Below are 24,441 nucleotides of genomic sequence, written 5' to 3'. Positions count from 1 at the left end.
GGAGCCCTACAAACTGACATCAGGAACCTGGACTGCTGAGTTTTCTTTCCCAGGGAAAATGGAAAAAGGATGTGCCCAGGGGCCCCTGGCCCTGACTGCAAAAAATCCTTATATCGAAGGATGGAGCCCACACCGAAGTTGTCCCCACCTCAAACTTGTGCTGCCCTGATAGACCCAAGGGAGCCCTACAAACTGACATCAGGAACCTGGACTGCTGAATTTTCTTTCCCAGGGAAAATGGAAAAAGGATGTGCCCGGGGGCCCCTGGCCCTGACTGCAAAGAATCCTTATATCGAAGGATGGACCCCACACCGAAGTTGTCCCCACCTCAAACTTGTGCTGCCCTGATAGACCCAAGGGAGCCCTACAAACTGACATCAGGAACCTGGACTGCTGAGTTTTCTTTCCCAGGGAAAATGGAAAAGGGATGTGCCCGGGGTCCCCTGGCCCTGACTGCAAAGAATCCTTATATCGAAGGATGGACCCCACACCGAAGTTGTCCCCACCTCAAACTTGTGCTGCCCTGATAGACCCAAGGGAGCCCTACAAACTGACATCAGGAACCTGGACTGCTGAGTTTTCTTTCCCAGGGAAAATGGAAAAAGGATGTGCCCAGGGGCCCCTGGCCCTAACTGCAAAAAATCCTTATATCGAAGGATGGAGCCCACACCGAAGTTGTCCCCACCTCAAACTTGTGCTGCCCTGATAGACCCAAGGGAGCCCTACAAACTGACATCAGGAACCTGGACTGCTGAGTTTTCTTTCCCAGGGAAAATGGAAAAAGGATGTGCCCAGGGGCCCCTGGCCCTGGGCTGGGGCCTCACTGCAAAGAATCTTTATATCGAAGGATGGACCCCACACAAAAGTTGTCCCCACCTCACACTTGTGCTGCCCTGATAGACCCAAGGGAGCCCTACAAACTGACATCAGGAACCTGGACTGCTGAGTTTTCTTTCCCAGGGAAAATGGAAAAAGGATGTGCCCAGGGGCCTCTGGCCCTGACTGCAAAAAATCCTTATATCGAAGGATGGACCCCACACCGAAGTTGTCGCCACCTCAAACTTGTGCTGCCCTGATAGACCCAAGGGAGCCCTACAAACTGACATCAGGAACCTGGACTGCTGAGTTTTCTTTCCCAGGGAAAATGGAAAAAGGATGTGCCCGGGGGCCCCTGGCCCTGACTGCAAAGAATCCTTATATCGAAGGATGGACCCCACACCGAAGTTGTCCCCACCTCAAACTTGTGCTGCCCTGATACACCCAAGGGAGCCCTACAAACTGACATCAGGAACCTGGACTGCTGAGTTTTCTTTCCCAGGGAAAATGGAAAAAGGATGTGCCCAGGGGCCTCTGGCTCTGGGCTGGGGCCTCACTACAAAAAATCCTTATATCGAAGGATGGACCCCACACCGAAGTTGTCCCCACCTCAAACTTGTGCTGCCCTGATAGACCCAAGGGAGCCCTACAAACTGACATCAGGAACGTGGACTGATGAGTTTTCTTTTCCAGGGGAAATGGCCAAAGGTTGTGCCCAGGGGCCCCTAGCCCTGACTGCCAAAAATCCTTATATCGAAGGATGGAGCCCACACCGAATTTGTCCCCACCTCAAACTTGTGCTGCCCTGATAGACCCAAGGGAGCCCTAGAAACTGACATCAGGAACCTGGACTGCTGAGTTTTCTTTCCCAGGGAAAATGGAAAAAGGATGTGCCCAGGGGCCCCTGGCCCTGGGCCCCTGGCCCTGACAGCAAAAAATCCTTATATCGAAGGATGGACCCCACACCGAAGTTGTCGCCACCTCAAAGTTGTGCTGCCCTGATAGACCCAAGGGAGCCCTACAAACTGACATCAGGAACCTGGACTGCTGAGTTTTCTTTCCCAGGGAAAATGGAAAAAGGATGTGCCCAAGGGCCCCTGGCCCTGACTGCAAAAAATCCTTATATCGAAGGATGGACCCCACACCGAATTTATCCCCACCTCAAACTTGTGCTGCCCTGATACACCCAAGGGAGCCCTACAAACTGACATCAGGAACCTGAACTGCTGAGTTTTCTTTCCCAGGGAAAATGGAAAAAGGATGTGCCCAGAGGCCCCTGGCCCTGGGCTGGGGCCTCACTGCAAAGAATCCTTATATCGAAGGATGGACCCCACACCGAAGTTGTCCCCACCTCAAACTTGTGCTGCCCTGATAGACCCAAGAGAGCCCTACAAACTGACATCAGGAACCTGGACTGCTGAGTTTTCTTTCCCAGGGAAAATGGAAAAAGGATGTGCCCAGGGGCCTCTGGCTCTGGGCTGGGGCCTCACTACAAAAAATCCTTATATATAAGGATGGACCCCACACCGAAGTTGTCGCCACCTCACACTTGTGCTGCCCTGATACACCCAAGGGAGCCCTACAAACTGACATCAGGAACCTGGACTGCTGAGTTTTCTTTCCCAGGGAAAATGGAAAAAGGATGTGCCCAGGGGCCCCTGGCCCTGACTGCAAAGAATCCTTCTATCGAAGGATGGACCCCACACCGAAGTTGTCGCCACCTCAAACTTGTGCTGCCCTAATACACCCAAGGGAGCCCTACAAACTGACATCAGGAACCTGGACTGCTGAGTTTTCTTTCCCAGGGAAAATGGAAAAAGGATGTGCCCAAGGGCCCCTGGCCCTGACTGCAAAAAATCCTTATATCGAAGGATGGACCCCACACCGAATTTATCCCCACCTCAAACTTGTGCTGCCCTGATACACCCAAGGGAGCCCTACAAACTGACATCAGGAACCTGGACTGCTGAGTTTTCTTTCCCAGGGAAAATGGAAAAAGGATGTGCCCAGGGGCCCCTGGCCCTGGGCTGGGGACTCACTGCAAAGAATCCTTATATCGAAGGATGGACCCCACACCGAAGTTGTCCCCACCTCAAACTTGTGCTGCCCTGATAGACCCAAGAGAGCCCTACAAACTGACATCAGGAACCTGGACTGCTGAGTTTTCTTTCCCAGGGAAAATGGAAAAAGGATGTGCCCAGGGGCCCCTTGCCCTGGGCTGGGGCCTCACTACAAAAAATCCTTATATATAAGGATGGACCCCACACCGAAGTTGTCGCCACCTCACACTTGTGCTGCCCTGATACACCCAAGGGAGCCCTACAAACTGACATCAGCAACCTGGACTGCTGAGTTTTCTTTCCCAGGGAAAATGGAAAAAGGATGTGCCCAGGGGCCCCTGGCCCTGACTGCAAAGAATCCTTCTATCGAAGGATGGACCCCACACCGAAGTTGTCCCCACCTCAAACTTGTGCTGCCCTGATAGACCCAAGGGAGCCCTACAAACTGACATCAGGAACCTGGACTGCTGAGTTTTCTTTCCCAGGGAAAATGGAAAAAGGATGTGCCCAGGGGCCCCTGGCCCTGACTGCAAAGAATCTTTATATCGAAGGATGGACCCAACACCGAAGTTGTCTCCACCTCAAACTTGTGCTGCCCTGATAGACCCAAGGGAGCCCTACAAACTGACATCAGGAACCTGGACTGCTGAGTTTTCTTTCCCAGGGAAAATGGAAAAAGGATGTGCCCAGGGGCCCCTGGCCCTGGGCTGGGGCCTCACTGCAAAGAATCCTTATATCGAAGGATGGACCCCACACCGAAGTTGTCCCCACCTCAAACTTGTGCTGCCCTGATAGACCCAAGAGAGCCCTACAAACTGACATCAGGAACCTGGACTGCTGAGTTTTCTTTCCCAGGGAAAATGGAAAAAGGATGTGCCCAGGGGCCTCTGGCTCTGGGCTGGGGCCTCACTACAAAAAATCCTTATATATAAGGATGGACCCCACACCGAAGTTGTCGCCACCTCACACTTGTGCTGCCCTGATACACCCAAGGGAGCCCTACAAACTGACATCAGGAACCTGGACTGCTGAGTTTTCTTTCCCAGGGAAAATGGAAAAAGGATGTGCCCAGGGGCCCCTGGCCCTGACTGCAAAGAATCCTTCTATCGAAGGATGGACCCCACACCGAAGTTGTCGCCACCTCAAACTTGTGCTGCCCTGATACACCCAAGGGAGCCCTACAAACTGACATCAGGAACCTGGACTGCTGAGTTTTCTTTCCCAGGGAAAATGGAAAAAGGATGTGCCCAAGGGCCCCTGGCCCTGACTGCAAAAAATCCTTATATCGAAGGATGGACCCCACACCGAATTTATCCCCACCTCAAACTTGTGCTGCCCTGATACACCCAAGGGAGCCCTACAAACTGACATCAGGAACCTGGACTGCTGAGTTTTCTTTCCCAGGGAAAATGGAAAAAGGATGTGCCCAGGGGCCCCTGGCCCTGGGCTGGGGCCTCACTGCAAAGAATCCTTATATCGAAGGATGGACCCCACACCGAAGTTGTCCCCACCTCAAACTTGTGCTGCCCTGATAGACCCAAGAGAGCCCTACAAACTGACATCAGGAACCTGGACTGCTGAGTTTTCTTTCCCAGGGAAAATGGAAAAAGGATGTGCCCAGGGGCCCCTTGCCCTGGGCTGGGGCCTCACTACAAAAAATCCTTATATATAAGGATGGACCCCACACCGAAGTTGTCGCCACCTCACTCTTGTGCTGCCCTGATACACCCAAGGGAGCCCTACAAACTGACATCAGGAACCTGGACTGCTGAGTTTTCTTTCCCAGGGAAAATGGAAAAAGGATGTGCCCAGGGGCCCCTGGCCCTGACTGCAAAGAATCCTTCTATCGAAGGATGGACCCCACACCGAAGTTGTCCCCACCTCAAACTTGTGCTGCCCTGATAGACCCAAGGGAGCCCTACAAACTGACATCAGGAACCTGGACTGCTGAGTTTTCTTTCCCAGGGAAAATGGAAAAAGGATGTGCCCAGGGGCCCCTGGCCCTGACTGCAAAGAATCTTTATATCGAAGGATGGACCCAACACCGAAGTTGTCTCCACCTCAAACTTCTGCTGCCCTGATAGACCCAAGGGAGCCCTACAAACTGACATCAGGAACCTGGACTGCTGAGTTTTCTTTCCCAGGGAAAATGGAAAAAGGATGTGCCCAGGGGCCCCTGGCCCTGACTGCAAAAAATCCATATATCGAAGGATGGACCCCACACCGAAGTTGTCCCCACCTCAAACTTTTGCTGCCCTGATAGACCCAAGGGAGCCCTACAAACTGACATCAGGAACCTGGACTGCTGAGTTTTCTTTCCCAGGGAAAATGGCCAAAGGATGTGCCCGGGGGCCCCTGGCCCTGACAGCAAAAAATCCTTATATCGAAGGATGGACCCCACACCGAAGTTGTCCCCACCTCAAACTTGTGCTGCCCTGATAGACCCAAGGGAGCCCTACAAACTGACATCAGGAACCTGGACTGCTGAGTTTTCTTTCCCAGGGAAAATGGAAAAAGGATGTGCCCAGGGGCCCCTGGCCCTGACTGCAAAAAATCCTTATATCGAAGGATGGACCCCACACCGAAGTTGTCCCCACCTCAAACTTGTGCTGCCCTAATAGACCCAAGGGAGCCCTACAAACTGACATCAGGAACCTGGACTGCTGAGTTTTCTTTCCCAGGGAAAATGGAAAAAGGATGTGCCCAGGGGCTCCTGGCCCTGGGCTGGGGCCTCACTGCAAAGAATCCTTATATCGAAGGATGGACCCCACACCGAAGATGTCCCCACCTCAAACTTGTGCTGCCCTGATAGACCCAAGGGAGCCCTACAAACTGACATCAGGAACTTGGACTGATGAGTTTTTTTTCCAGGGGAAATGGCCAAAGGTTGTGCCCAGGGGCCCCTAGCCCTGCCTGCCAAAAATCCTTATATCGAAGGATGGACCCCACACCGAAGTTGTCCCCACCTCAAACTTGTGCTGCCCTGATAGACCCAAGGGAGCCCTACAAACTGACATCAGGAACCTGGACTGCTGAGTTTTCTTTCCCAGGGAAAATGGAAAAAGGATGTGCCCAGGGGCCCCTGGCCCTGGGCCCCTGGCCCTGACAGCAAAAAATCCTTATATAGAAGGATGGACCCCACACCGAAGTTGTCCCCACCTCAAACTTGTGCTGCCCTGATACACCCAAGGGAGCCCTACAAACTGACATCAGGAACCTGGACTGCTGAGTTTTCTTTCCCAGGGAAAATGGAAAAAGGATGTGCCCAAGGGCCCCTGGCCCTGACTGCAAAGAATCCTTATATCGAAGGATGGACCCCACACCGAATTTATCCCCACCTCAAACTTGTGCTGCCCTGATACACCCAAGGGAGCCCTACAAACTGACATCAGGAACCTGGACTGCTGAGTTTTCTTTCCCAGGGAAAATGGAAAAAGGATGTGCCCAGGGGCCCCTGGCCCTGGGCTGGGGCCTCACTGCAAAGAATCCTTATATCGAAGGATGGACCCCACACCGAAGTTGTCCCCACCTCAAACTTGTGCTGCCCTGATAGACCCAAGAGAGCCCTACAAACTGACATCAGGAACCTGGACTGCTGAGTTTTCTTTCCCAGGGAAAATGGAAAAAGGATGTGCCCAGGGGCCTCTGGCCCTGACTGCAAAAAATCCTTATATCGAAGGATGGACCCCACACCGAAGTTGTCGCCACCTCAAACTTGTGTTGCCATGATACACCCAAGGGAGCCCTACAAACTGACATCAGGAACCTGGACTGATGAGTTTTCTTTCCCAGGGAAAATGGAAAAAGGATGTGCCCAGGGGCCCCAGGCCTGGACTGCAAAAAATCCTTATATCGAAGGATGGACCCCACACCGAAGTTGTCGCCACCTCAAACTTGTGCTGCCCTGATACACCCAAGGGAGCCCTACAAACTGACATCAGGAACCTGGACTGCTGAGTTTTCTTTCCCAGGGAAAATGGAAAAAGGATGTGCTCAGGGGCCCCTGGCCCTGACAGCAAAAAATCCTTATATCGAAGGATGGACCCCACACCGAATTTATCCCCACCTCAAACTTGTGCTGCCCTGATACACCCAAGGGAGCCCTACAAACTGACATCAGGAACCTGGACTGCTGAGATTCTTTCCCAGGGAAAATGGAAAAAGGATGTGCCCAGGGGCCCCTTGCCCTGGGCTGGGGCCTCACTACAAAAAATCCTTATATCGAAGGATGGACCCCACACCGAAATTGTCCCCACCTCAAACTTGTGGTGCCCTGATAGACCCAAGGGAGCCCTACAAGCTGACATCAGGAACCTGGACTGCTGAGTTTTCTTTCCCAGGGAAAATGGAAAAAGGATGTGCCCAGGGGCCCCTGGCCCTGACTGCAAAGGATCCTTATATCGAAGGATGGACCCCACACCGAAGTTGTCCCCACCTCAAACTTGTGCTGCCCTGATAGACCCAAGGGAGCCCTACAAACTGACATCAGGAACCTGGACTGCTGAGTTTTCTTTCCCAGGGAAAATGGAAAAAGGATGTGCCCAGGGGCCCCTGGCCCTGACTGCAAAAAATCCTTATATCGAAGGATGGACCCCACACCGAAGTTGTCCCCACCTCAAACTTGTGCTGCCCTGATAGACCCAAGGGAACCCTACAAACTGACATCAGGAACCTGGACTGCTGAGTTTTCTTTCCCAGGGAAAATGGCAAAAGGATGTGCCCAGGGTTCCCTGGCCCTGGGCCCCTGGCCCTGACAGCAAAAAATCCTTATATCGAAGGATGGACCCCACACCGAAGTTGTCCCCACCTCAAACTTGTGCTGCCCTGATAGACCCAAGGGAGCCCTACAAACTGACATCAGGAACCTGGACTGCTGAGTTTTCTTTCCCAGGGAAAATGGAAAAAGGATGTGCCCAGAGGCCCCTGGCCCTGGGCTGGTGCCTCACTGCAAAGAATCCTTATATCGAAGGATGGACCCCACACCGAAGTTGTCCCCACCTCAAACTTGTGCTGCCCTGATAGACCCAAGGGAGCCCTACAAACAGACATCAGGAACCTGGACTGCTGAGTTTTCTTTCCCAGGGAAAATGGAAAAAGGATGTGCCCAGGGGCCCCTTGCCCTGGGCTGGGGCCTCACTACAAAAAATCCTTATATCGAAGGATGGACCCCACACCGAAATTGTCCCGACCTCAAAGTTGTGCTGCCCTAATAGACCCAAGGGAGCCCTACAAACTGACATCAGGAACCTGGACTGCTGAGTTTTCTTTCCCAGGGAAAATGGAAAAAGGATGTGCCAGGGTCCCCTGGACCTGGGCTGGGGCCTCACTGCTAAGAATCCTTATATCGAAGGATGGACCCCACACCGAAGTTCTCCCCACCTCAAACTTGTGCTGCCCTGATACACCCAAGGGAGCCCTACAAACTGACATCAGGAACCTGGACTGCTGAGTTTTCTTTCCCAGGGAAAATGGAAAAAGGATGTGCCCAGGGGCCCCTGGCCCTAACTGCAAAAAATCCTTATATCGAAGGATGGACCCCACACCGAATTTGTCCCCACCTCAAACTTGTGCTGCCCTGATAGACCCAAGGGAGCCCTACAAACTGACATCAGGAACCTGGACTGCTGAGTTTTCTTTCCCAGGGAAAATGGAAAAAGGATGTGCCCAGGGGCCCGTGGCCCTGGGCTGGGGCCTCACTGCAAAGAATCTTTATATCGAAGGATGGACCCCACACCAAAGTTGTCCCCACCTCAAACTTGTGCTGCCCTGATAGACCCAAGGGAGCCCTACAAACTGACATCAGGAACCTGGACTGCTGAGTTTTCTTTCCCTGGGAAAATGGAAAAAGGATGTGCTCAGGGGCCACTGGCCCTGACTGCAAAAAATCCTTATATCGAAGGATGGACCCCACACCGAAGTTGTCGCCACCTCAAACTTGTGCTGCCCTGATAGACCCAAGGGAGCCCTACAAACTGACATCAGGAACCTGGACTGCTGAGTTTTCTTTCCCAGGGAAAATGGAAAAAGGATGTGCCCAGGGGCCTCTGGCCCTGACTGCAAAAAATTCTTATATCGAAGGATGGACCCCACACCGAAGTTGTCCCCACCTCAAACTTGTGCTGCCCTGATAGACCCAAGGGAGCCCTACAAACTGACATCAGGAACCTGGACTGCTGAGTTTTCTTTCCCAGGGAAAATGGAAAAAGGATGTGCCCAGGGGCCCCTGGCCCTGACTGCAAAAAATCCTTATATCGAAGGATGGACCCCACACCGAAGTTGTCCCCACCTCAAACTTGTGCTGCCCTGATAGACCCAAGGGAGCCCTACAAACTGACATCAGGAACCTGGACTGCTGAGTTTTCTTTCCCAGGGAAAATGGAAAAAGGATGTGCCCAGGGGCCCCTGGCCCTGACTGCAAAAAATCCTTATATCGAAGGATGGAGCCCACACCGAAGTTGTCCCCACCTCAAACTTGTGCTGCCCTGATACACCCAAGGGAGCCCTACAAACTGACATCAGGAACCTGGACTGCTGAATTTTCTTTCCCAGGGAAAATGGAAAAAGGATGTGCCCAGGGGCCCCTGGCCCTGACTGTAAAGAATCCTTATATCGAAGGATGGACCCCACACCGAAGTTGTCCCCACCTCAAACTTGTGCTGCCCTGATAGACCCAAGGGAGCCCTACAAACTGACATCAGGAACCTGGACTGCTGAGTTTTCTTTCCCAGGGAAAATGGAAAAGGGATGTGCCCGGGGTCCCCTGGCCCTGACTGCAAAGAATCCTTATATCGAAGGATGGACCCCACACCGAAGTTGTCCCCACCTCAAACTTGTGCTGCCCTGATAGACCCAAGGGAGCCCTACAAACTGACATCAGGAACCTGGACTGCTGAGTTTTCTTTCCCAGGGAAAATGGAAAAAGGATGTGCCCAGGGGCCCCTGGCCCTAACTGCAAAAAATCCTTATATCGAAGGATGGAGCCCACACCGAATTTGTCCCCACCTCAAACTTGTGCTGCCCTGATAGACCCAAGGGAGCCCTACAAACTGACATCAGGAACCTGGACTGCTGAGTTTTCTTTCCCAGGGAAAATGGAAAAAGGATGTGCCCAGGGGCCCCTGGCCCTGGGCTGGGGCCTCACTGCAAAGAATCTTTATATCGAAGGATGGACCCCACACAAAAGTTGTCCCCACCTCACACTTGTGCTGCCCTGATAGACCCAAGGGAGCCCTACAAACTGACATCAGGAACCTGGACTGCTGAGTTTTCTTTCCCAGGGAAAATGGAAAAAGGATGTGCCCAGGGGCCTCTGGCCCTGACTGCAAAAAATCCTTATATCGAAGGATGGACCCCACACCGAAGTTGTCGCCACCTCAAACTTGTGCTGCCCTGATAGACCCAAGGGAGCCCTACAAACTGACATCAGGAACCTGGACTGCTGAGTTTTCTTTCCCAGGGAAAATGGAAAAAGGATGTGCCCGGGGGCCCCTGGCCCTGACTGCAAAGAATCCTTATATCGAAGGATGGACCCCACACCGAAGTTGTCCCCACCTCAAACTTGTGCTGCCCTGATACACCCAAGGGAGCCCTACAAACTGACATCAGGAACCTGGACTGCTGAGTTTTCTTTCCCAGGGAAAATGGAAAAAGGATGTGCCCAGGGGCCTCTGGCTCTGGGCTGGGGCCTCACTACAAAAAATCCTTATATCGAAGGATGGACCCCACACCGAAGTTGTCCCCACCTCAAACTTGTGCTGCCCTGATAGACCCAAGGGAGCCCTACAAACTGACATCAGGAACCTGGACTGCTGAGTTTTCTTTCCCAGGGAAAATGGAAAAAGGATGTGCCCAGGGGCCTCTGGCCCTGACTGCAAAAAATCCTTATATCGAAGGATGGACCCCACACCAAAGTTGTCGCCACCTCAAACTTGTGCTGCCCTGATAGACCCAAGGGAGCCCTACAAACTGACATCAGGAACCTGGACTGATGAGTTTTCTTTCCCAGGGAAAATGGAAAAAGGATGTGCCCAGGGGCCCCTTGCCCTGGGCTGGGGCCTCACTACAAAAAATCCTTATATCGAAGGATGGACCCCACACCGAAATTGTCCCCACCTCAAACTTGTGCTGCCCTGATAGACCCAAGGGAGCCCTACAAACTGACATCAGGAACCTGGACTGCTGAGTTTTCTTTCCCAGGGAAAATGGAAAAAGGATGTGCCCAGGGGCCCCTGGCCCTGACTGCAAAGAATCCTTATATCGAAGGATGGACCCCACACCGAAGTTGTCCCCACCTCAAACTTGTGCTGCCCTGATAGACCCAAGGGAACCCTACAAACTGACATCAGGAACCTGGACTGCTGAGTTTTCTTTCCCAGGGAAAATGGAAAAAGGATGTGCCCAGGGTTCCCTGGCCCTGGGCCCCTGGCCCTGACAGCAAAAAATCCTTATATCGAAGGATGGACCCCACACCGAAGTTGTCCCCACCTCAAACTTGTGCTGCCCTGATAGACCCAAGGGAGCCCTACAAACTGACATCAGGAACCTGGACTGCTGAGTTTTCTTTCCCAGGGAAAATGGAAAAAGGATGTGCCCAGGGGCCCCTGGCCCGGACTGCAAAAAATCCTTATATCGAAGGATGGACCCCACACCGAAGTTGTCCCCACCTCAAACTTGTGCTGCCCTGATAGACCCAAGGGAGCCCTACAAACTGACATCAGGAACCTGGACTGCTGAGTTTTCTTTCCCAGGGAAAATGGAAAAAGGATGTGCCCAGAGGCCCCTGGCCCTGGGCTGGTGCCTCACTGCAAAGAATCCTTATATCGAAGGATGGACCCCACACCGAAATTGTCCCGACCAAAAACTTGTGCTGCCCTAATAGAACCAAGGGAGCCCTACAAGCTGACATCAGGAACCTGGACTGCTGTGTTTTCTTTCCCAGGGAAAATGGAAAAAGGATGTGCCAGGGGCCCCTGAACCTGGGCTGGGGCCTCACTGCAAATAATCCTTATATCGAAGGATGGACCCCACACCGAAGTTGTCCCCACCTCAAACTTGTGCTGCCCTGATAGACCCAAGGGAGCCCTACAAACTGACATCAGGAACCTGGACTGATGAGTTTTCTTTCCCAGGGAAAATGGAAAAAGGATGTGCCCAGGGGCCCCTTTCCCTGACTGCAAGGAATCCTTATATCGAAGGATGGACCCCACACCGAAGTTGTCGCCACCTCAAACTTGTGCTGCCCTGATAGACCCAAGGGAGCCCTACAAACTGACATCAGGAACCTGGACTGCTGAGTTTTCTTTCCCAGGGAAAATGGAAAAAGGATGTGCCCAGGGGCCCCCGGCCCTGACTGCAAAAAATCCTTATATCGAAGGATGGAGCCCACACCGAATTTGTCCCCACCTCAAACTTGTGCTGCCCTGATAGACCCAAGGGAGCCCTACAAACTGACATCAGGAACCTGGACTGCTGAGTTTTCTTTCCCAGGGAAAATGGAAAAAGGATGTGCCCAGGGGCCTCTGGCCCTGACTGCAAAAAAGCCTTATATCGAAGGATGGACCCCACACCGAAGTTGTCGCCACCTCAAACTTGTGCTGCCCTGATACACCCAAGGGAGCCCTACAAACTGACATCAGGAACCTGGACTGCTGAGTTTTCTTTCCCAGGGAAAATGGAAAAAGGATGTGCCCAGGGGCCTCTGGCCCTGACTGCAAAAAATCCTTATATCGAAGGATGGACCCCACACCGAAGTTGTCGCCACCTCAAACTTGTGCTGCCCTGATAGACCCAAGGGAGCCCTACAAACTGACATCAGGAACCTGGACTGCTGAGTTTTCTTTCCCAGGGAAAATGGAAAAAGGATGTGCCCAGGGGCCCCTGGCCCAGACAGCAAAAAATCCTTATATCGAAGGATGGACCCCACACCAAAGTTGTCCCCACCTCAAACTTGTGCTGCCCTGATAGACCCAAGGGAGCCCTACAAACTGACATCAGGAACCTGGACTGCTGAGTTTTCTTTCCCAGGGAAAATGGAAAAAGGATGTGCCCGGGGGCCCCTGGCCCTGACTGCAAAGAATCCTTATATCGAAGGATGGACCCCACACCGAAGTTGTCCCCACCTCAAACTTGTGCTGCCCTGATAGACCCAAGGGAGCCCTACAAACTGACATCAGGAACCTGGACTGCTGAGTTTTCTTTCCCAGGGAAAATGGAAAAAGGATGTGCCCAGGGGCCTCTGGCTCTGGGCTGGGGCCTCACTACAAAAAATCCTTATATCGAAGGATGGACCCCACACCGAAGTTGTCCCCACCTCAAACTTGTGCTGCCCTGATAGACCCAAGGGAGCCCTACAAACTGACATCAGGAACCTGGACTGCTGAGTTTTCTTTCCCAGGGAAAATGGAAAAAGGATGTGCCCAGGGGCCTCTGGCCCTGACTGCAAAAAATCCTTATATCGAAGGATGGACCCCACACTAAAGTTGTCGCCACCTCAAACTTGTGCTGCCCTGATAGACCCAAGGGAGCCCTACAAGCTGACATCAGGAACCTGGACTGCTGAGTTTTCTTTCCCAGGGAAAATGGAAAAAGGATGTGCCCAGGGGCCCCTGGCCCTGACTGCAAAGAATCCTTATATCGAAGGATGGACCCCACACCGAAGTTGTCCCCACCTCAAACTTTTGCTGCCCTGATAGACCCAAGGGAGCCCTACAAACTGACATCAGGAACCTGGACTGCTGAGTTTTCTTTCCCAGGGAAAATGGAAAAAGGATGTGCCCAGGGGCCCCTGGCCCTGACTGCAAAAAATCCTTATATCGAAGGATGGACCCCACACCGAAGTTGTCCCCACCTCAAACTTGTGCTGCCCTGATAGACCCAAGGGAACCCTACAAACTGACATCAGGAACCTGGTCTGCTGAGTTTTCTTTCCCAGGGAAAATGGAAAAAGGATGTGCCCAGGGTTCCCTGGCCCTGGGCCCCTGGCCCTGACAGCAAAAAATCCTTATATCGAAGGATGGACCCCACACCGAAGTTGTCCCCACCTCAAACTTGTGCTGCCCTGATAGACCCAAGGGAGCCCTACAAACTGACATCAGGAACTTGGACTGATGAGTTTTTTTTCCAGGGGAAATGGCCAAAGGTTGTGCCCAGGGGCCCCTAGCCCTGCCTGCCAAAAATCCTTATATCGAAGGATGGACCCCACACCGAAGTTGTCCCCACCTCAAACTTGTGCTGCCCTGATAGACCCAAGGGAGCCCTACAAACTGACATCAGGAACCTGGACTGCTGAGTTTTCTTTCCCAGGGAAAATGGAAAAAGGATGTGCCCAGGGGCCCCTGGCCCTGGGCCCCTGGCCCTGACAGCAAAAAATCCTTATATAGAAGGATGGACCCCACACCGAAGTTGTCCCCACCTCAAACTTGTGCTGCCCTGATACACCCAAGGGAGCCCTACAAACTGACATCAGGAACCTGGACTGCTGAGTTTTCTTTCCCAGGGAAAATGGAAAAAGGATGTGCCCAAGGGCCCCTGGCCCTGACTGCAAAGAATCCTTATATCGAAGGATGGACCCCACACCGAATTTATCCCCACCTCAAACTTGTGCTGCCCTGATACACCCAAGGGAGCCCTACAAACTGACATCAGGAACCTGGACTGCTGAGTTTTCTTTCCCAGGGAAAATGGAAAAAGGATGTGCCCAGGGGCCCCTGGCCCTGGGCTGGGGCCTCACTGCAAAGAATCCTTATATCGAAGGATGGACCCCACACCGAAGTTGTCCCCACCTCAAACTTGTGCTGCCCTGATAGACCCAAGAGAGCCCTACAAACTGACATCAGGAACCTGGACTGCTGAGTTTTCTTTCCCAGGGAAAATGGAAAAAGGATGTGCCCAGGGGCCTCTGGCCCTGACTGCAAAAAATCCTTATATCGAAGGATGGACCCCACACCGAAGTTGTCGCCACCTCAAACTTGTGTTGCCATGATACACCCAAGGGAGCCCTACAAACTGACATCAGGAACCTGGACTGATGAGTTTTCTTTCCCAGGGAAAATGGAAAAAGGATGTGCCCAGGGGCCCCAGGCCTGGACTGCAAAAAATCCTTATATCGAAGGATGGACCCCACACCGAAGTTGTCGCCACCTCAAACTTGTGCTGCCCTGATACACCCAAGGGAGCCCTACAAACTGACATCAGGAACCTGGACTGCTGAGTTTTCTTTCCCAGGGAAAATGGAAAAAGGATGTGCTCAGGGGCCCCTGGCCCTGACAGCAAAAAATCCTTATATCGAAGGATGGACCCCACACCGAATTTATCCCCACCTCAAACTTGTGCTGCCCTGATACACCCAAGGGAGCCCTACAAACTGACATCAGGAACCTGGACTGCTGAGATTCTTTCCCAGGGAAAATGGAAAAAGGATGTGCCCAGGGGCCCCTTGCCCTGGGCTGGGGCCTCACTACAAAAAATCCTTATATCGAAGGATGGACCCCACACCGAAATTGTCCCCACCTCAAACTTGTGGTGCCCTGATAGACCCAAGGGAGCCCTACAAGCTGACATCAGGAACCTGGACTGCTGAGTTTTCTTTCCCAGGGAAAATGGAAAAAGGATGTGCCCAGGGGCCCCTGGCCCTGACTGCAAAGGATCCTTATATCGAAGGATGGACCCCACACCGAAGTTGTCCCCACCTCAAACTTGTGCTGCCCTGATAGACCCAAGGGAGCCCTACAAACTGACATCAGGAACCTGGACTGCTGAGTTTTCTTTCCCAGGGAAAATGGAAAAAGGATGTGCCCAGGGGCCCCTGGCCCTGACTGCAAAAAATCCTTATATCGAAGGATGGACCCCACACCGAAGTTGTCCCCACCTCAAACTTGTGCTGCCCTGATAGACCCAAGGGAACCCTACAAACTGACATCAGGAACCTGGACTGCTGAGTTTTCTTTCCCAGGGAAAATGGCAAAAGGATGTGCCCAGGGTTCCCTGGCCCTGGGCCCCTGGCCCTGACAGCAAAAAATCCTTATATCGAAGGATGGACCCCACACCGAAGTTGTCCCCACCTCAAACTTGTGCTGCCCTGATAGACCCAAGGGAGCCCTACAAACTGACATCAGGAACCTGGACTGCTGAGTTTTCTTTCCCAGGGAAAATGGAAAAAGGATGTGCCCAGAGGCCCCTGGCCCTGGGCTGGTGCCTCACTGCAAAGAATCCTTATATCGAAGGATGGACCCCACACCGAAGTTGTCCCCACCTCAAACTTGTGCTGCCCTGATAGACCCAAGGGAGCCCTACAAACAGACATCAGGAACCTGGACTGCTGAGTTTTCTTTCCCAGGGAAAATGGAAAAAGGATGTGCCCAGGGGCCCCTTGCCCTGGGCTGGGGCCTCACTACAAAAAATCCTTATATCGAAGGATGGACCCCACACCGAAATTGTCCCGACCTCAAAGTTGTGCTGCCCTAATAGACCCAAGGGAGCCCTACAAACTGACATCAGGAACCTGGACTGCTGAGTTTTCTTTCCCAGGGAAAATGGAAAAAGGATGTGCCAGGGTCCCCTGGACCTGGGCTGGGGCCTCACTGCTAAGAATCCTTATATCGAAGGATGGACCCCACACCGAAGTTCTCCCCACCTCAAACTTGTGCTGCCCTGATACACCCAAGGGAGCCCTACAAACTGACATCAGGAACCTGGACTGCTGAGTTTTCTTTCCCAGGGAAAATGGAAAAAGGATGTGCCCAGGGGCCCCTGGCCCTAACTGCAAAAAATCCTTATATCGAAGGATGGACCCCACACCGAATTTGTCCCCACCTCAAACTTGTGCTGCCCTGATAGACCCAAGGGAGCCCTACAAACTGACATCAGGAACCTGGACTGCTGAGTTTTCTTTCCCAGGGAAAATGGAAAAAGGATGTGCCCAGGGGCCCGTGGCCCTGGGCTGGGGCCTCACTGCAAAGAATCTTTATATCGAAGGATGGACCCCACACCAAAGTTGTCCCCACCTCAAACTTGTGCTGCCCTGATAGACCCAAGGGAGCCCTACAAACTGACATCAGGAACCTGGACTGCTGAGTTTTCTTTCCCTGGGAAAATGGAAAAAGGATGTGCTCAGGGGCCACTGGCCCTGACTGCAAAAAATCCTTATATCGAAGGATGGACCCCACACCGAAGTTGTCGCCACCTCAAACTTGTGCTGCCCTGATAGACCCAAGGGAGCCCTACAAACTGACATCAGGAACCTGGACTGCTGAGTTTTCTTTCCCAGGGAAAATGGAAAAAGGATGTGCCCAGGGGCCTCTGGCCCTGACTGCAAAAAATTCTTATATCGAAGGATGGACCCCACACCGAAGTTGTCCCCACCTCAAACTTGTGCTGCCCTGATAGACCCAAGGGAGCCCTACAAACTGACATCAGGAACCTGGACTGCTGAGTTTTCTTTCCCAGGGAAAATGGAAAAAGGATGTGCCCAGGGGCCCCTGGCCCTGACTGCAAAAAATCCTTATATCGAAGGATGGACCCCACACCGAAGTTGTCCCCACCTCAAACTTGTGCTGCCCTGATAGACCCAAGGGAGCCCTACAAACTGACATCAGGAACCTGGACTGCTGAGTTTTCTTTCCCAGGGAAAATGGAAAAAGGATGTGCCCAGGGGCCCCTGGCCCTGACTGCAAAAAATCCTTATATCGAAGGATGGAGCCCACACCGAAGTTGTCCCCACCTCAAACTTGTGCTGCCCTGATACACCCAAGGGAGCCCTACAAACTGACATCAGGAACCTGGACTGCTGAATTTTCTTTCCCAGGGAAAATGGAAAAAGGATGTGCCCAGGGGCCCCTGGCCCTGACTGTAAAGAATCCTTATATCGAAGGATGGACCCCACACCGAAGTTGTCCCCACCTCAAACTTGTGCTGCCCTGATAGACCCAAGGGAGCCCTACAAACTGACATCAGGAACCTGGACTGCTGAGTTTTCTTTCCCAGGGAAAATGGAAAAGGGATGTGCCCGGGGTCCCCTGGCCCTGACTGCAAAGAATCCTTATATCGAAGGATGGACCCCACACCGAAGTTGTCCCCACCTCAAACTTGTGCTGCCCTGATAGACCCAAGGGAGCCCTACAAACTGACATCAGGAACCTGGACTGCTGAGTTTTCTTTCCCAGGGAAAATGGAAAAAGGATGTGCCCAGGGGCCCCTGGCCCTAACTGCAAAAAATCCTTATATCGAAGGATGGAGCCCACACCGAATTTGTCCCCACCTCAAACTTGTGCTGCCCTGATAGACCCAAGGGAGCCCTACAAACTGACATCAGGAACCTGGACTGCTGAGTTTTCTTTCCCAGGGAAAATGGAAAAAGGATGTGCCCAGGGGCCCCTGGCCCTGGGCTGGGGCCTCACTGCAAAGAATCTTTATATCGAAGGATGGACCCCACACAAAAGTTGTCCCCACCTCACACTTGTGCTGCCCTGATAGACCCAAGGGAGCCCTACAAACTGACATCAGGAACCTGGACTGCTGAGTTTTCTTTCCCAGGGAAAATGGAAAAAGGATGTGCCCAGGGGCCTCTGGCCCTGACTGCAAAAAATCCTTATATCGAAGGATGGACCCCACACCGAAGTTGTCGCCACCTCAAACTTGTGCTGCCCTGATAGACCCAAGGGAGCCCTACAAACTGACATCAGGAACCTGGACTGCTGAGTTTTCTTTCCCAGGGAAAATGGAAAAAGGATGTGCCCGGGGGCCCCTGGCCCTGACTGCAAAGAATCCTTATATCGAAGGATGGACCCCACACCGAAGTTGTCCCCACCTCAAACTTGTGCTGCCCTGATACACCCAAGGGAGCCCTACAAACTGACATCAGGAACCTGGACTGCTGAGTTTTCTTTCCCAGGGAAAATGGAAAAAGGATGTGCCCAGGGGCCTCTGGCTCTGGGCTGGGGCCTCACTACAAAAAATCCTTATATCGAAGGATGGACCCCACACCGAAGTTGTCCCCACCTCAAACTTGTGCTGCCCTGATAGACCCAAGGGAGCCCTACAAACTGACATCAGGAACCTGGACTGCTGAGTTTTCTTTCCCAGGGAAAATGGAAAAAGGATGTGCCCAGGGGCCTCTGGCCCTGACTGCAAAAAATCCTTATATCGAAGGATGGACCCCACACCAAAGTTGTCGCCACCTCAAACTTGTGCTGCCCTGATAGACCCAAGGGAGCCCTACAAACTGACATCAGGAACCTGGACTGATGAGTTTTCTTTCCCAGGGAAAATGGAAAAAGGATGTGCCCAGGGGCCCCTTGCCCTGGGCTGGGGCCTCACTACAAAAAATCCTTATATCGAAGGATGGACCCCACACCGAAATTGTCCCCACCTCAAACTTGTGCTGCCCTGATAGACCCAAGGGAGCCCTACAAACTGACATCAGGAACCTGGACTGCTGAGTTTTCTTTCCCAGGGAAAATGGAAAAAGGATGTGCCCAGGGGCCCCTGGCCCTGACTGCAAAGAATCCTTATATCGAAGGATGGACCCCACACCGAAGTTGTCCCCACCTCAAACTTGTGCTGCCCTGATAGACCCAAGGGAACCCTACAAACTGACATCAGGAACCTGGACTGCTGAGTTTTCTTTCCCAGGGAAAATGGAAAAAGGATGTGCCCAGGGTTCCCTGGCCCTGGGCCCCTGGCCCTGACAGCAAAAAATCCTTATATCGAAGGATGGACCCCACACCGAAGTTGTCCCCACCTCAAACTTGTGCTGCCCTGATAGACCCAAGGGAGCCCTACAAACTGACATCAGGAACCTGGACTGCTGAGTTTTCTTTCCCAGGGAAAATGGAAAAAGGATGTGCCCAGGGGCCCCTGGCCCGGACTGCAAAAAATCCTTATATCGAAGGATGGACCCCACACCGAAGTTGTCCCCACCTCAAACTTGTGCTGCCCTGATAGACCCAAGGGAGCCCTACAAACTGACATCAGGAACCTGGACTGCTGAGTTTTCTTTCCCAGGGAAAATGGAAAAAGGATGTGCCCAGAGGCCCCTGGCCCTGGGCTGGTGCCTCACTGCAAAGAATCCTTATATCGAAGGATGGACCCCACACCGAAATTGTCCCGACCAAAAACTTGTGCTGCCCTAATAGAACCAAGGGAGCCCTACAAGCTGACATCAGGAACCTGGACTGCTGTGTTTTCTTTCCCAGGGAAAATGGAAAAAGGATGTGCCAGGGGCCCCTGAACCTGGGCTGGGGCCTCACTGCAAATAATCCTTATATCGAAGGATGGACCCCACACCGAAGTTGTCCCCACCTCAAACTTGTGCTGCCCTGATAGACCCAAGGGAGCCCTACAAACTGACATCAGGAACCTGGACTGATGAGTTTTCTTTCCCAGGGAAAATGGAAAAAGGATGTGCCCAGGGGCCCCTTTCCCTGACTGCAAGGAATCCTTATATCGAAGGATGGACCCCACACCGAAGTTGTCGCCACCTCAAACTTGTGCTGCCCTGATAGACCCAAGGGAGCCCTACAAACTGACATCAGGAACCTGGACTGCTGAGTTTTCTTTCCCAGGGAAAATGGAAAAAGGATGTGCCCAGGGGCCCCCGGCCCTGACTGCAAAAAATCCTTATATCGAAGGATGGAGCCCACACCGAATTTGTCCCCACCTCAAACTTGTGCTGCCCTGATAGACCCAAGGGAGCCCTACAAACTGACATCAGGAACCTGGACTGCTGAGTTTTCTTTCCCAGGGAAAATGGAAAAAGGATGTGCCCAGGGGCCTCTGGCCCTGACTGCAAAAAAGCCTTATATCGAAGGATGGACCCCACACCGAAGTTGTCGCCACCTCAAACTTGTGCTGCCCTGATACACCCAAGGGAGCCCTACAAACTGACATCAGGAACCTGGACTGCTGAGTTTTCTTTCCCAGGGAAAATGGAAAAAGGATGTGCCCAGGGGCCTCTGGCCCTGACTGCAAAAAATCCTTATATCGAAGGATGGACCCCACACCGAAGTTGTCGCCACCTCAAACTTGTGCTGCCCTGATAGACCCAAGGGAGCCCTACAAACTGACATCAGGAACCTGGACTGCTGAGTTTTCTTTCCCAGGGAAAATGGAAAAAGGATGTGCCCAGGGGCCCCTGGCCCAGACAGCAAAAAATCCTTATATCGAAGGATGGACCCCACACCAAAGTTGTCCCCACCTCAAACTTGTGCTGCCCTGATAGACCCAAGGGAGCCCTACAAACTGACATCAGGAACCTGGACTGCTGAGTTTTCTTTCCCAGGGAAAATGGAAAAAGGATGTGCCCGGGGGCCCCTGGCCCTGACTGCAAAGAATCCTTATATCGAAGGATGGACCCCACACCGAAGTTGTCCCCACCTCAAACTTGTGCTGCCCTGATAGACCCAAGGGAGCCCTACAAACTGACATCAGGAACCTGGACTGCTGAGTTTTCTTTCCCAGGGAAAATGGAAAAAGGATGTGCCCAGGGGCCTCTGGCTCTGGGCTGGGGCCTCACTACAAAAAATCCTTATATCGAAGGATGGACCCCACACCGAAGTTGTCCCCACCTCAAACTTGTGCTGCCCTGATAGACCCAAGGGAGCCCTACAAACTGACATCAGGAACCTGGACTGCTGAGTTTTCTTTCCCAGGGAAAATGGAAAAAGGATGTGCCCAGGGGCCTCTGGCCCTGACTGCAAAAAATCCTTATATCGAAGGATGGACCCCACACTAAAGTTGTCGCCACCTCAAACTTGTGCTGCCCTGATAGACCCAAGGGAGCCCTACAAGCTGACATCAGGAACCTGGACTGCTGAGTTTTCTTTCCCAGGGAAAATGGAAAAAGGATGTGCCCAGGGGCCCCTGGCCCTGACTGCAAAGAATCCTTATATCGAAGGATGGACCCCACACCGAAGTTGTCCCCACCTCAAACTTTTGCTGCCCTGATAGACCCAAGGGAGCCCTACAAACTGACATCAGGAACCTGGACTGCTGAGTTTTCTTTCCCAGGGAAAATGGAAAAAGGATGTGCCCAGGGGCCCCTGGCCCTGACTGCAAAAAATCCTTATATCGAAGGATGGACCCCACACCGAAGTTGTCCCCACCTCAAACTTGTGCTGCCCTGATAGACCCAAGGGAACCCTACAAACTGACATCAGGAACCTGGTCTGCTGAGTTTTCTTTCCCAGGGAAAATGGAAAAAGGATGTGCCCAGGGTTCCCTGGCCCTGGGCCCCTGGCCCTGACAGCAAAAAATCCTTATATCGAAGGATGGACCCCACACCGAAGTTGTCCCCACCTCAAACTTGTGCTGCCCTGATAGACCCAAGGGAGCCCTACAAACTGACATCAGGAACCTGGACTGCTGAGTTTTCTTTCCCAGGGAAAATGGAAAAAGGATGTGCCCAGGGGCCCCTGGCCCGGACTGCAAAAAATCCTTATATCGAAGGATGGAGCCCACACCGAAGTTGTCCCCACCTCAAACTTGTGCTGCCCTGATAGACCCAAGGGAGCCCTACAAACTGACATCAGGAACCTGGACTGCTGAGTTTTCTTTCCCAGGGAAAATGGAAAAAGGATGTGCCCAGGGGCCCCTGGCCCAGACAGCAAAAAATCCTTATATCGAAGGATGGACCCCACACCAAAGTTGTCCCCACCTCAAACTTGTGCTGCCCTGATAGACCCAAGGGAGCCCTACAAACTGACATCAGGAACCTGGACTGCTGAGTTTTCTTTCCCAGGGAAAATGGAAAAAGGATGTGCCCGGGGGCCCCTGGCCCTGACTGCAAAGAATCCTTATATCGAAGGATGGACCCCACACCGAAATTGTCCCCACCTCAAACTTGTGCTGCCCTGATAGACCCAAGGGAGCCCTACAAACTGACATCAGGAACCTGGACTGATGAGTTTTCTTTCCCAGGGAAAATGGAAAAAGGATGTGCCCAGGGGCCTCTGGCCCTGACTGCAAAAAATCCTTATATCGAAGGATGGACCCCACACCGAAGTTGTCGCCACCTCAAACTTGTGCTGCCATGATACACCCAAAGGAGCCCTACAAACTGACATCAGGAACCTGGACTGCTGAGTTTCTTTCCCAGGGAAAATGGAAAAAGGATGTGCCCAGGGGCCCCTTGCCCTTGGCTGGAGCCTCTCTGCAAAAAATCCTTATATCGAAGGATGGACCCCACACCGAAATTGTCCCCACCTCAAACTTGTGCTGCCCTGATAGACCCAAGGGAGCCCTACAAGCTGACATCAGGAACCTGGACTGCTGAGTTTTCTTTCCCAGGGAAAATGGAAAAAGGATGTGCCCAGGGGCCCCTGGCCCTGACTGCAAAGAATCCTTATATCGAAGGATGGACCCCACACCGAAGTTGTCCCCACCTCAAACTTGTGCTGCCCTGATAGACCCAAGGGAGCCCTACAAACTGACATCAGGAACCTGGACTGCTGAGTTTTCTTTCCCAGGGAAAATGGAAAAAGGATGTGCCCAGGGGCCCCTGGCCCTGACTGCAAAAAATCCTTATATCGAAGGATGGACCCCACACCGAAGTTGTCCCCACCTCAAACTTGTGCTGCCCTGATAGACCCAAGGGAGCCCTACAAACTGACATCAGGAACCTGGACTGCTGAGTTTTCTTTCCCAGGGAAAATGGAAAAAGGATGTGCCCAGGGGCCCCTGGCCCTGACTGCAAAAAATCCTTATATCGAAGGATGGACCCCACACCGAAGTTGTCCCCACCTCAAACTTGTGCTGCCCTAATAGACCCAAGGGAGCCCTACAAACTGACATCAGGAACCTGGACTGCTGAGTTTTCTTTCCCAGGGAAAATGGAAAAAGGATGTGCCCAGGGGCTCCTGGCCCTGGGCTGGGGCCTCACTGCAAAGAATCCTTATATCGAAGGATGGACCCCACACCGAAGATGTCCCCACCTCAAACTTGTGCTGCCCTGATAGACCCAAGGGAGCCCTACAAACTGACATCAGGAACGTGGACTGATGAGTTTTCTTTTCCAGGGGAAATGGCCAAAGGTTGTGCCCAGGGGCCCCTAGCCCTGACTGCCAAAAATCCTTATATCGAAGGATGGACCCCACACCGAAGTTGTCCCCACCTCAAACTTGTGCTGCCCTGATAGACCCAAGGGAGCCCTAGAAACTGACATCAGGAACCTGGACTGCTGAGTTTTCTTTCCCAGGGAAAATGGAAAAAGGATGTTCCCAGGGGTCCCTGGCCCTGGGCCCCTGGCCCTGACAGCAAAAAATCCTTATATCGAAGGATGGACCCCACACCGAAGTTGTCCCCACCTCAAACTTGTGCTGCCCTGATAGACCCAAGGGAGCCCTACAAACTGACATCAGGAACCTGGACTGCTGAGTTTTCTTTCCCAGGGAAAATGGAAAAAGGATGTGCCCAAGGGCCCCTGGCCCTGACTGCAAAAAATCCTTATATCAAAGGATGGACCCCACACCGAATTTATCCCCACCTCAAACTTGTGCTGCCCTGATACACCCAAGGGAGCCCTACAAACTGACATCAGGAACCTGGACTGCTGAGTTTTCTTTCCCAGGGAAAA

The sequence above is a fragment of the Lonchura striata genome, chromosome 34 (genome assembly GCF_046129695.1).
Source record: "Lonchura striata isolate bLonStr1 chromosome 34, bLonStr1.mat, whole genome shotgun sequence".
NCBI classification, from domain to species: Eukaryota; Metazoa; Chordata; class Aves; order Passeriformes; family Estrildidae; genus Lonchura; species Lonchura striata.
The sequence above is the reverse complement of the archived record's forward strand: the minus strand, read 5'-3'. Positions refer to the sequence as shown.